This window comes from Schistocerca serialis, chromosome 5, assembly GCF_023864345.2.
Source record: "Schistocerca serialis cubense isolate TAMUIC-IGC-003099 chromosome 5, iqSchSeri2.2, whole genome shotgun sequence".
Classification (NCBI taxonomy): Eukaryota; Metazoa; Arthropoda; class Insecta; order Orthoptera; family Acrididae; genus Schistocerca; species Schistocerca serialis.
Window position 1 is genome coordinate 845,983,725 of NC_064642.1, and position 13,866 is coordinate 845,997,590.

Sequence of the window (13,866 nt, forward strand, 5' to 3'; positions counted from 1 at the left end):
TACTGTATCCCTCTGACCGTCTTATTGACCATGAAACACAGAAATTGCATCGGAATTAAATACAAAAGGCACAATGCCTACTCAAGTACAAGATTACTGCCTCTTCTTACAGTCTATGTTTTGAACCTTTCCTGTCAGACCGGCTTTAGATTCCAATGCTTCACTTCAAGTTTTTCTGTATCCCTTGGACTTCTTATTGACGACGAAACACAGAAACAGCATCGGAATTAAATAGAAAAGGCACAATGCCGACTTAAGTACATTATAACTGACTCTTCTTACTGTCTATGTTTTGAACCATTCCTGTGAGACTAGTTATAGATTCCGATGCATCACTTCAGGTTTACTGTATCCCTCTGACCTTCTTATTGACGATGAAACACAGAAATTGCATCGGAATACAAACAAAATGCACAATGCCGACTTAAGTACAAGAAGACTGACTCTTCTTACTGTCTACGGTTTGAACCATTCCTGTGACACTAGTTATAGATTCCGATGCTTCGCTACAGGTTTACTGTATCCTTTGGACCTTGTTATTGACGACGAAAAACAGAAATCGCATCGGAATTAAATAGAAAAGGTACAATGCCGACATAAGCACACGGAAACTGAGTCTTCTTACAGTCTATGTTTGAACCATTCCTGTGACACTAGTTATACATTCCAAAGCTCCACTTCAGGTTTACTGTATCCCTATGACCGTCTTATTGACGATGAAACACAGAAATTGCACCGTAAATAAATACAAAAGGCACAATGCGGACTCAAATACAAGAAGACTGGCTCTTCTTACTGTCTATGATATGAATCTTTCCTGTGGGACCGGTTTAAGATTCCGATGCATCGCTTCAGGTTCACTGTAATCCTTGGACCTTCTTATTGCCGACGAAACACAGAAATTGCAGCGGAATTAAATAGAAAAGGCACAATGCCGACTTAAGTACAAGAAAACTGACTCTTCTTACTGTCTATGTCTTGAACAATTCCTGTGACACTAGTTATAGTTTCCGATGCTTCACTACAGGTTTACTGTATCACTCTCACCTTCTTATTGACGATGAAACACAGAAATTGCATCGGAATCAAATAAAAAAGGCACAATGCCGACTTAATTATAAGAAAACTGACTCTTCTTACTGTCTATGGTTTTCACCATTCCTGTGACACTAGTTATAGATTCCGATGCTTCACTTCAGGTTCACTGTATCCCTCTGACCTTCTTATTGACGACGAAACACAGATATTGCATCGGATTTAAATAGAAAAGCACAATGCCGACTCAAGTACAAGAAGACTGGCTCTTCTTACTGTCTATGTTTTGAACCTTTCCTGTGAGACCGGTTTTACACTCCAATGCTTCACTTCAGGTTTACTATATCCCTTGGACCTTCTTATTGACGACGAAACACAGAAACTGCATCGGAATTAAATGGAAAAGGCACAATGCCGACTTAAGTACATGAAAACTGACTCTTCTTACTGTCTATGACTTGAACCATTCCTGTGAGACTAGTTATAGATTCCGATGCATCACTTCAGGTTTACTGTATCCCTCTGACCTTCTTATTGACGATGAAACACAGATATTGCATCGGAATTAAATACAAAAGGCACAATGCCGACTTAAGTACAAGAAAACTGACTCTTCTTACGATCTATGCTTTGATCCATTCGTGTGACACTAGTTATACGTTCCGATGCTTCACTTCAGTTTTAATGTATCCCTCTGAGCTTCTTATTGACGATCAAACACAGAAATTGCATCGGAATCAAATACAAAAGCACAATGCACACTCAAGTACTAGAAGACTGGCTCTTCTTACTGTCTATGATTTGAACCTTTCCTGTGAGACCAGTTTTAGATACCGATGCTTGACTTCAGGTTTACTGTATCCCTTGGACCTTCATATTGACGACGAAACACAGAAATTGCATCGGAATTAAATAGAAAAGGCACAATGCCGACTTAAGGTCAAGAAAACTGATTCTTCTTAATGTCAATGTTTTGAACCATTCCTGTGACACTAGTTAAAGATTCCGATGCTTCACTTCAGGTTTACTGTATCCCTCTGACCTTCTTATTGACGATGAAACACAGAAATTGCATCGCAATTAAATACAAAAGCACAATGACGACTCAAGTACAAGAAGACTGGCTCTTCTTACTGTCTATGTTTTGAACCTTTCCTGTGAGTCCGGTTTTAGATTCCGATGCTTCACTTCAGGTTTACTGTATGCCTCTGAGCTTCTTATTGACGAGCAAACACAGATATAACATCGGAATTAAATACAAAAGGCACAATGCACACTCAAGTACAAGAAGACTGGCTCTTCTTGCTGTCTATGTTTTGAACCTTTCCTGTGAGACCAGTTTTAGATTCCGATGCTTGACTTCAGGTTTACTGTATCCCATGGACCTTCTTATTGAAGACGAAACACAGAAATTGCATCGGAATTATATAGAAAAGGCACAATGCCGACTTAAATACAAGAAAACTGACTCCTCTTACTGTCTATGTTTTGAACCATTGCTGTGACACTAGTTATAGATTCCGATGCTTCACTTCATGTTTGCTGTATCACGCTGAATGTCTTGTTGACGATGAAACACAGAAATTGCATCGGATTTAAATACAAAAGGAACAATGCCGACTTAATTACAAGAAAACTGACTCTTCTTACTGCCTATTGTTTGAACCACTCCTGTGGCACTAGTTATAGACTCCGATGCTTCACTTCAGGTTTACTGTATCCCTTCTTATTGACGATGAAACACAGAAATTGCATCGGAATTAAATACAAAAGACACAATAACGACTCAAGTACGAGAAGACTGGCTCTTCTTACTGTCTATGTTTTGAACCATTCATGTGAGACCAGTTTTGGATTCCGATGCTTGACATCAGGTTTACATTATCCCTCTGACCTTCTTATTGACGATGAAACACAGATATTGCATCGGAATTAAATACAAAAAACACAATGACGACTCAAGTACAAGAAAACTGACTCCTCTTACTGTCTATGTTTTGAACCTTTCCTGTGAGTCCGGTTTTAGATTCCGATGCTTCACTTCAGGTTTACTGTATGCCTCTGAGCTTCTTATTGACGAACAAACACAGATATAACATCGGAATTAAATACAAAAGGCACAATGCACACTCAAGTACAAGAAGACTGGCTCTTCTTGCTGTCTATGTTTTGAACCTTTCCTGTGAGACCAGTTTTAGATTCCGATGCTTGACTTCAGGTTTACTGCATCCCGTGGACCTTCATATTGACGACGAAACATAGAAATTGCATCGGAATTAAATAGAAAATGCACAATGCCGACTTATGGTCAAGAAAACTGATTCTTCTTAATGTCCATGTTTTGAACCATTCCTGTGACACTAGTTATAGATTCCGATGCTTCACTTCAGGTTTACTGTATCCCTCTTACCTTCTTATTGACGATGAAACACAGATATTGCATCGGAATTAAATACAAAAGGCACAATGACGACTCAAGTACAAGAAGACTGGCTCTTCTTACTGTCTATATTTTGAACCTTTCCTGTGAGTCCGGTTTTAGATTCCGATGCTTCAATTCAGGTTTACTGTATCCCTTGGTTCTTCTTATTGACGACGTAACACAGATATTGCATCGGAATTATATGGAAAAGGCACAATGCCGACTTAAATACAAGAAAACTGACTCCTCTTACTGTCTATGTTTTGACCCATTGCTGTGACACTAGTTATTGATTCCGATGCTTCACTTCAGGTTTTCCGTATCACTCTGATCGTCGTATTGACGATGAAACACAGAAATTGCATCGGAATTAAATACGAAAGGCACAATGCCGACTTAAGTAAAAGAAAACTGACTCTTCTTACTGTCTATGTTTTGAAACATTCCTGTGGCACTAGTTATAGATTCCGATGCTTCACTTCAGGTTTACTGTATCCCTCTGACCTTCTCATTGACGATTAAACACAGAAATTGCATCCGAATTAAATTGAAAAGCACAATGCCGACTTAAGTACAAGAAGACTGGCTCTTCTTACTCTCTGTGTTTTGAACCTTTCCTGTGAGACCAGTTCTAGATTCCAATGCTTCACTTCAGGTTTACTATATCCCTTGGACCTTCTTATTGACGATGAAACACAGAAATTGCATCGGAATACAAACAAAAGGCACAATGCCGACTTAAGTACAAGAAGACTGCCTCTTCTTACTGTCTATGTTTTGAACTATTCCTGTGACACTAGTTATAGATTCCGAAGCTTCACTTCAGGTTTACTGTATCCCTCTGACCTTCTTATTGACGATGAAACACAGAAATTTAATCGGCATTAAATACAAAAGGCACAATGCCGACTTAAGTACAACAGATCTGACTTTTCTCACTGTCTCTGTTTTGAACATCTCCTTTGACACTAGTTATAGATTACGATGCTTCACTTCAGGTTTACTGTATCCCTCTGACCTTCTCATTGACGATTAAACACAGAAATTGCATCCGAATTAAATCGAAAAGCACAATGCCGACTTAAGTACAAGAAGACTGGCTCTTCTTACTGTCTGTGTTTTGAACCTTTCCTGTGAGACCAGTTCTAGATTCCAATGCTTCACTTCAGGTTTACTATATCCCTTGGACCTTCTTATTGACGATGAAACACAGAAATTGCATCGGAATACAAACAAAAGGCACAATGCCGACTTAAGTACAAGAAGACTGCCTCTTCTTACTGTCTATGTTTTGAACTATTCCTGTGACACTAGTTATAGATTCCGAAGCTTCACTTCAGGTTTACTGTATCCCTCTGACCTTCTTATTGACGATGAAACACAGAAACTGCATCGGAATTAAATACAAAAGGCACAATGACGATTCAAGTACAAGAAGACTGGCTCTTCTTACTGTCTATGTTTTGAACCATTCCTGTGAGTCCGGTATTAGATTCCGATGCTTCACTTCAGGTTTACTGTATCCCTTGGCCCTTCTTATTGACGACGAAACGCAGAAATTGCATCGGATTTATATAGAAAAGGCACAATGCCGACTTAAATACAAGAAAACTGACTCTTCTTACTGTCTATGATTTGATCCATTCCTGTGACACTAGTTATAGATTCCGATGCTTCACTTCAGGTTTACTGTATCCCTCCGACCCTCTAATTGATGATGAAACACAGAAATTGCATCGGAATTATACAGAAAATGCACAATGCCGTCTTAAGTACAAGAAAACCGACTCTGCTTACTGTCTATGGTTTTAACCATTCCTGTGACACTAGTTATAGATTCCGATGCTTCACTTCAGGTTCACTGTATCCCTCTGACCTCCTTATTGACGATTAAACACAGAAATTGCATCCGAATTAAATAGAAAAGCACAATGCCGACTTTAGTACAAGAAGACTGGCTCTTCTCACTGTCTATGTTTTGAACCTTTCCTGTGAGACCAGTTCTAGATTCCAATGCTTCACTTCAGGTTTACTATATCCCTTGGACCTTCTTGTTGACGACGAAACACAGAAACTGCATCGGAATTAAAGAGAAAAGGCACAATGCCGACTTAAGTACATGAAAACTGACTCTTCTTACAGTCTATGTTTTGAACCATTCCTGTGAGACCAGTTATAGATTCCGACGCATCACTTCAGGTTCCCTGTATCCCTCTGACCTATTTATTGACGACGAAACACAGATATTGCTGCGGAAATAAATAGAAAAGCACAATGCTGATTCAAGTACAAGAAGCCTGGCTCTTCTTACTGTCTATGTTTTGAACCTTTCCTGTGAGACCAGTTTTAGATTCCGATGCTTGACTTCAGGTTTACTGTATCCCTTGGACCTTCATATTGACGACGAAACACAGAAATTGCATCGGAATTAAATAGAAAAGGCACAATGACGACTCAAGTACAAGAAGACTGGCTCTTCTTACTGTCTATATTTTGAAACTCTCCTGTGAGTCCGGTTTTAGATTCAGATGCTTCACTTCAGGTTTACTGTATCACTTGGCCCCTCTTATTGACGACGTAACACAGATATTGCATCGGAATTATATAGAAAAGGCACAATGCCGACTTAAATACAAGAAAACTGACTCCTCTTACTGTCTATGTTTTGAACCATTGCTGTGACACTAGTTATAGATTCCGATGCTTCACTTCAGGTTTGCTGTATCACTCTGACCGTCTTATTGACGATGAAACACAGAAATTGCATCGGAATTAAATACAAAAGGCACAATGCCGACTTCATTATAATAAAACTGACTCTTCTTACTGTCTATGCTTTGAACCATTCCTGTGGCACTAGTTATAGACTCCGATGCTTCACTTCAGGTTTACTGTATCCTTCTGACCTTCTTATTGACGATGAAACACCGAAATTGCATCGGAATTAAATACAAAAGGCACAATGCCGACTTAAGTACAAGTAAACTGAATCCTCTTACTCTCTATGATTTGAACCATTTGTGTGACACTAGTTATAGATTCCGATGCTTCACTTCAGGTTTACTGTAACCCTCTGACCTTCGTATTGACGATGAAACAGAGAAATTGCATCGGAATTGAATACCAAAGGCACAATGCCAACTTAAGTACAAGAAGACTGACCCTTCTTACTGTCTATGTTTTTAACCATTCCTGTGACACTAGTTATAGATTCCGATGCTTCACTTCAGGTTCACTGTATCCCTCTGACCTTTATATTGTCGATGAAACATAGAAATTTCATCGGAATTATATACAAGAGGCACAATGCCTACTTAAGTACAAGAAAATTAATTCTTCTTATTGCCTATGTTTTGAACCATTCCTGTGACACTAGTTATAGATTCCGATGCCTCACTTCAGGAATACTGTATCCCTCTGACCTTCTTATTGACGATGAATCACAGAAATTGCATCGGAATTAAATACGAAAGGCACAATGCCGACTTGAGTAAAAGAAAACTGACTCTTCTTACTGTCTATGTTTTGGACCATTCCTGTGACACTAGTTACAGATTCCGATGCTTCACTTCAGGTTTACTGTATCCCTCTGACCTTCTTATTGACGATGAAACACAAAAATTTAATCGGCATTAAATACAAAAGGCACAATGCCGACTTACGTACAAGAAATCTGACTCTTCTTACGGTCTATGTTTTGAACATCTCCTTTGACACAAGTTATAGATTTACGATGCTTCACTTCAGGTTTACTGTATCCCTCTGACCTTCTTATTGACGATGAAACACAGAAATTGCCTCGGAATTAAATACAAAAGGCACAATGCCGACTTAAGTACAAGAAAACTGACGCTTCTTACTGTTTGTGTTTTGAACCACTCCTGTGACACTAGTTGTAGATTCCGATGCTTCACTTCAGGTTTACTGTATCCCTCTGACCTTCTTATTGACGATGAAACACAAAAATTGCATCGGAATACAAACAAAAGGCACAATGCCGATTTAAGTACAAGATGACTGACTCTTCTTACTGTCTATGTTTGAACTATTCCTGTGACACTAGTTATAGATTCCGAAGCTTCACTTCAGGTTTACTGTATCCCTCTTACTTTCTTATTGACGATGAAACACTGAAATTGCATCGGAATTAAATACAAAAGGCACAATGCCGACTCAAGTACAAGAAGACTGGCTCTTCTTACTGTCTATGTTTTAACCCTTCCTGTGAGACAGGTTTTAGATTCCGATGCTTCACTTTAGGTTTACTGTATCCCTTGGCCCTCCTTATTGACGACGAAACACAGAAAGTGGATCGGCATTAAATACAAAAGGCTCCATGCCGACTTAAGTACAAGAAATCTGACTCTTCTTACTGTCCATGTTTTGAACACCTCCTTTGACACTAGTTATAGATTCCGATGCTTCACTTCAGGTTTACTGTATCCCTCTGACCTTCTCATTGACGATGAAACACAGAAATGTAATCGGCATTAAATACAAAATGCACAATGCCGACTTAAGTGCAAGAAATCTGACTCTTCTTACTGTCTCTGTTTTGCACATCTCCTTTGACACTAGTTATAGTTTCCGATGCTTCACTTCAGATTTACTGTATCCCTCTGACCTTCTTATTGACGATGAAACACAGAAATTGCATGAGAATTAAATACAAAAGGCACTATGCCGACTTAAGTACAAGTAAACTGACTTTTCTTACTGTCTATGGTTTTAACCATTCCTGTGACACTAGTTATAGATTCCGATGCTCCACTTCAAGTATACTGTATCCCTCTGACCTTGTTATTGACGATGACACACAGAAATTGCATCGGAATTAAATACAAAAGGCATAATGCCGACTTAAGTACATGAAAACTGGCTCTTCCTACTCTCTATGCTTTTAACCTATCCTGTGACACTAGTTATAGATTCCAATGCTTCACTTCAGGTTTACTATATCCCTTGGACCTTCTTATTGACGACGAAACACAGAAATTGCTGCGGAAATAAATAGAAAAGCACAATGCCGGTTCAAGTACAAGAAGACTGGCTCTTCTTACTGTCTATGTATTGAACCTTTCCTGTGAGTCCGGTTTTAGATTCAGATGCTTCACTTCAGGTTTACTGTATCCCTTGGCCCTTCGTATTGACGACGTAGCACAGATATTGCATCGGAATTATATAGAAAAGGCACAATGCCGACTTAAATACAAGAAAACTGTCTCCTCTTACTGTCTATGTTTTGAACCATTGCTGTGACACTAGTTATAGATTCCGATGCTTCACTTCAGGTTGCTGTACCACTCTGACCGTCTTATTGACGATGAAACACAGAAATTGCATCGGAAATAAATACAAAAGGCACAATGCCGACTTCATTATAATAAAACTGACTCTTCTTACGGTCTATGCTTTGAACCGTTCCTGTGGCACTAGCTATAGACTCCGATGCTTCACTTCAGGTTTACTGTATCCCTCTGACCTTCTTATTGACGACAAAACACAGAAATTGCATTGGAATTAAATACAAAAGGCACAATGCCGACTTAAGTACAAAATGACTGACTCTTCTTACTCTCTATGTTTTGAACCATTCCTGTGACACTAGTTATAGATTCCGATGCTTCACTTCAGGTTTACTGTATCCCTCCGACCGTCTTGTTGACGATGAAACACAGAAATTGCATCGGAATTAAATACAAAAGGCACAATGCCGACTCAACTACAAGAAGACTGGCTATTCTTACTGTCAATGTTATGAACCATTCCTGTGACACTAGTTATAGATTCCGATGCTTCACTTCATGTTTACTGTATCCCTCTGACCTTCATATTGACGACGAAACACAGAAATTGCATCGGAATTATATACAAGAGGCACAATGCCGACTTAAGTACAAGAAGACTGACTCTTATTACTGTCTATGTTTGAACCATTCCAGTGACACTAGTTACAGATTCCGATGCTTCACTTCAGGTTTACTGTATCCCTCTGACCCTCTTATTGACGATGAAACACAGAAATTGCATCTTAATTAAACACAAAAGGCACAATGCCGACTTAAGTACAAGAAAACTGACTCTTCTTACTGACTATGTTTTGAACCATTCCTGTGACACTAGTGATTCCGATGCTTCACTTCAGGTTTACTTTATCCCTATGACCTTCTTATTGACGATGAAACACAGAATTTGCATCGGAATAAAATACAAAAGGTGCAATGTCGACTTAAGTACAAGTAAACTGACTCTTCTTACTGTCTATGTTTTGAAGCATTCCTGTGACACTTGTTATAGATTCCGATGCTTCTCTTCAGGTTACTGTAACCCTCTGAACATCTTATTGACGATGAAACACAGAAATTGCATCGGAATTAAATACAAAACGCAACATGCCGACGTAAGTACAAGAAGACTGACTCTTCTTACTGTGTATGTTTTGAACCATTCCTGTGACACTAGTTATAGATTCCGATGCTTCACTTCAGCTATACTGTATCCCTCTGACCTTCACATTGACGATGAAACACAGAAATTGCATCGGAATTAAATACAAAAGACACAATGCCGACTTAAATATAAGTAAACTGACTCTTCTTACTGTCTATGTTTTGATCCATTCCTGTGACACTACTTATAGATTCCGATGCTTCACTTCAGGTTTAGTGTATCCCTCTGATCTACGTATTTACGATGACACACAGAAATTTTATTGGAATTAAATACGAAAGGCACAATGCCGACTTAAGTACAAGAAAACTAACTCTTCTTACTGTCTATGTTTTGAATCATTCCTATGACACTAGTTATAGATTGCGATGCTTCACTTCAGGTTTACTGTATCCCTCTAACCCTCATATTGACGATGAAACACAGAAATTGCATCGGAATTAAATACAAAAGGCACAATGCCGACTCAAGTACAAGAAGACTGGCTATTCTTACTGTCAATGTTTTGAACCATTCCTGTGACACTAGTTATAGATTCCGATGCTTCACTTCAGGTTTACTGTATCCCTCTGACCTTCATATTGACGACGAAACACAGAAATTGCATCGGAATTATATACAAGAGGCACAATGCCGACTTAATTATAAGAAAACTGACTCTTCTTATTGTCTATGCTTTGAAGCATTCCTGTGACACTAGTTACAGATTCCGATGGTTCACTTCAGGTTTACTGTATCCCTCTGAACTTCTTATTGACGATGAAACACAGAATTTGCATCGGAATGAAATACAAAAGGTCCAATGTCGACTTAAGTACAAGTAAACTGACTCTTCTTACTGTCTATGTTTTGAAGCATTCCTGTGACACTTGTTATAGATTCCGATGCTTCTCTTCAGGTTTACTGTAACCCTCTGAACATCTTATTGACGATGAAACACAGAAATTGCATCGGAATTAAATACAAGTCGCACAATGCCGACTTAAGTACAAGGAGACTGACTCTTCTTACTGTCTATGTTTTGAACCATTCCTGTGACACTAGTTATAGATTCCGATGCTTCACTTCAGCTTTACTGTGTCCCTCTGACCTTCATATTGACGATGAAACACAGAAATTGCATCGGAATTAAATAAAAAAACCACAATGCCGACTTGTGTACAAGTAAACCGATTCTTCTTACTGTCTATGTTTTGATCCATTCCTGTGACACTAGTTATAGATTCCGATGCTTCACTTAAGGTTTAGTGTATCCGTCTGATCTACGTATTTACGATGACACACAATAATTTTATCGGAATTAAATACGAAAGGAACAATGCCGACTTAAGTACAAGAAAACTAACTCTTCATACTGTCTATGTTTTGAACCATTCCTATGACACTAGTTATAGATTGCGATGCTTCACTTCAGGTTTACTGTATCCCTCTGACCTTCATATTGACGATGAAACACAGAAATTGCATCGGAATTAATACAAAAGGCACAATGCCGACTTAAGTACAAAATGACTGACTCTTCTTACTGTCAATGTTTTGAACCATTCCTGTGACACTAGTTATACATTCCGATGCTTCACTTCAGGTTTAGTGTATCCGTCTGATCTACGTATTTACGATGACACACAGAAATTTTATCGGAATTAAATACGAAGGCACAATGCCGACTTAAGTACAAGAAAACTAACTCTTCTTACTGTCTATGTTTTGAACCATTCCTATGACACTAATTATAGATTGCGATGCTTCACTTCAGGTTTACTGTATCCCTCTGACCTTCTTATTGACGATGAAACACAGAAATTGCCTCGGAATTAAATACAAAAGGCACAATGCCGACTTAAGTACAAGAAAACTGACGCTTCTTACTGTTTGTGTTTTGAACCACTCCTGTGACACTAGTTGTAGATTCCGATGCTTCACTTCAGGTTTACTGTATCCCTCTGACCTTCTTATTGACGATGAAACACAAAAATTGCATCGGAATACAAACAAAAGGCACAATGCCGATTTAAGTACAAGAAGACTGACTCTTCTTACTGTCTATGTTTGAACTATTCCTGTGACACTAGTTATAGATTCCGAAGCTTCACTTCAGGTTTACTGTATCCCACTTACTTTCTTATTGACGATGAAATACTGAAATTGCATCGGAATTAAATACAAAAGGCACAATGCCGACTCAAGTACAAGAAGACTGGCTCTTCTTACTGTCTATGTTTTAACCCTTCCTGTGAGACAGGTTTTAGATTCCGATGCTTCACTTTAGGTTTACTGTATCCCTTGGCCCTCCTTATTGACGACGAAACACAGAAAGTGGATCGGCATTAAATACAAAAGGCTCCATGCCGACTTAAGTACAAGAAATCTGACTCTTCTTACTGTCCATGTTTTGAACACCTCCTTTGACACTAGTTATAGATTCCGATGCTTCACTTCAGGTTTACTGTATCCCTCTGACCTTCTCATTGACGATGAAACACAGAAATTGCATCGGAATTAAATACGAAACTCACAATGCCGACATAAGTAAAAGAAAACTGACTCTTCTTATTGTCTATGTTTTGAACCATTCCTGTGACACTAGTTATAGGTTCCGATGCTTCACTTCAGGTTTACTGTATCCCTCTGACCTTCTTATTGACGATGAAACACAGAAATGTAATCGGCATTAAATACAAAATGCACAATGCCGACTTAAGTGCAAGAAATCTGACTCTTCTTACTGTCTCTGTTTTGCACATCTCCTTTGACACTAGTTATAGTTTCCGATGCTTCACTTCAGATTTACTGTATCCCTCTGACCTTCTTATTGACGATGAAACACAGAAATTGCATGAGAATTAAATACAAAAGGCACTATGCCGACTTAAGTACAAGTAAACTGACTTTTCTTACTGTCTATGGTTTTAACCCTTCCTGTGACACTAGTTATAGATTCCGATGCTCCACTTCAAGTATACTGTATCCCTCTGACCTTGTTATTGACGATGACACACAGAAATTGCATCGGAATTAAATACAAAAGGCATAATGCCGACTTAAGTACATGAAAACTGGCTCTTCCTACTCTCTATGCTTTTAACATATCCTGTGACACTAGTTATAGATTCCGATGCTTCACTTCAGGTTTACTGTATCCCTCAGACCTTCTTATTGACGATGAAACACAGAATTTGCATCGGAATTAAATACAAAAGGCACAATGACGACTCAAGTACAAGAAGACTGGCTCTTCTTACTGTCTATGTTTTGAACTATTCCTGTGACACTAGTTATAGATTCCGAAGCTTCACTTCAGGTTTACTGTATCCCTCTGACCTTCTTATTGACGATGAAACACAGAAATTGCATCGGAATTATATACAAAAGGCACAATGACGACTCAAGTACAAGATGACTGGCTCTTCTTACTGTCTATGTTTTGAACCTTTCCTGTGAGACCGGTTCTAGATTCCAATGCTTCACTTCAGGTTTACTATATCCCTTGGACCTTCTTATTGACGACGAAACACAGAAATTGCTGCGGAAATAAATAGAAAAGCACAATGCCGGTTCAAGTACAAGAAGACTGGCTCTTCTTACTGTCTATGTATTGAACCTTTCCTGTGAGTCCGGTTTTAGATTCCGATGCTTCACTTCAGGTTTACAGTATCCCTCTGAGCTTCTTATTGACGAACAAACACAGAAATTGCATCGGAATTGAATACAAAAGGCACAATGCACACTCAAGTACAAGAAGACTGGCTCTTCTTACTGTCTATGTTTTGAACTTTTCCTGTGAGACCAGTTTTAGATTCCGATGCTTGACTTCAGGTTTACTGTATCCCTTGGACCTTCATATTGACGACGAAACACAGAAATTGCATCGGAATTAAATAGAAAAGGCACAATGCCGACTTAAGGTCAAGAAAACTGATTCTTCTTAATGTCCATGTTTTGCACCATTCCTGTGACAC